This window comes from Petaurus breviceps, unplaced genomic scaffold (assembly GCF_028583685.1).
Source record: "Petaurus breviceps papuanus isolate PSGF00001 unplaced genomic scaffold, PetGlider_PUasm1.0 126, whole genome shotgun sequence".
NCBI lineage: Eukaryota > Metazoa > Chordata > Mammalia > Diprotodontia > Petauridae > Petaurus > Petaurus breviceps.
In genome coordinates this window covers 37,054,170-37,054,516 of record NW_027185655.1, presented here as the reverse complement: position 1 = coordinate 37,054,516, position 347 = coordinate 37,054,170, and the positions used below count along the sequence as shown (strand labels likewise).

The following is a 347-nucleotide window of genomic DNA, read 5'->3' as shown; positions in this document are numbered from 1 at the left end:
ATCTCAGACCCCTCGAAAGGTTTGAGGAGCAGGTGTCAAGTGCAGCCAACTCCGACCCTCCCCCCCCCGGGGGCTGAGAGCTGCGCCCCGGGGGAGGAGGGGGCGCAGCGGCCACACCTCCAGCCCAACTGGGTCAGGGTTACAGCTGCACCCCAGCTGCACGGAGATGCGCATTTGTCTTGCAAACTTAAGCCCCAACTTGAGCCGGGCGCTCCGCAGCCGCGCCGCAGGATCCCGCGGCCTCCCCCCTTTCTCCCGGACGCCCCGGGAGCCCCCCCCTCACCCGGGGCCCCAGCGACTGTCTGCCCCCGCGCCCCACCCAGACCCGCGCCCGGGCCTCCCCCCCC

At 72.3% G+C, this 347-nt stretch overlaps 1 protein-coding gene across 3 annotated transcripts in view; it reads right to left on the bottom strand.

Moving 5' to 3' along the window:
• Positions 1-347, bottom strand: part of SEC24B (SEC24 homolog B, COPII coat complex component) — a 98,672-nt gene that overhangs the window by 97,175 nt on the left and 1,150 nt on the right. The window lies entirely within an intron of this gene.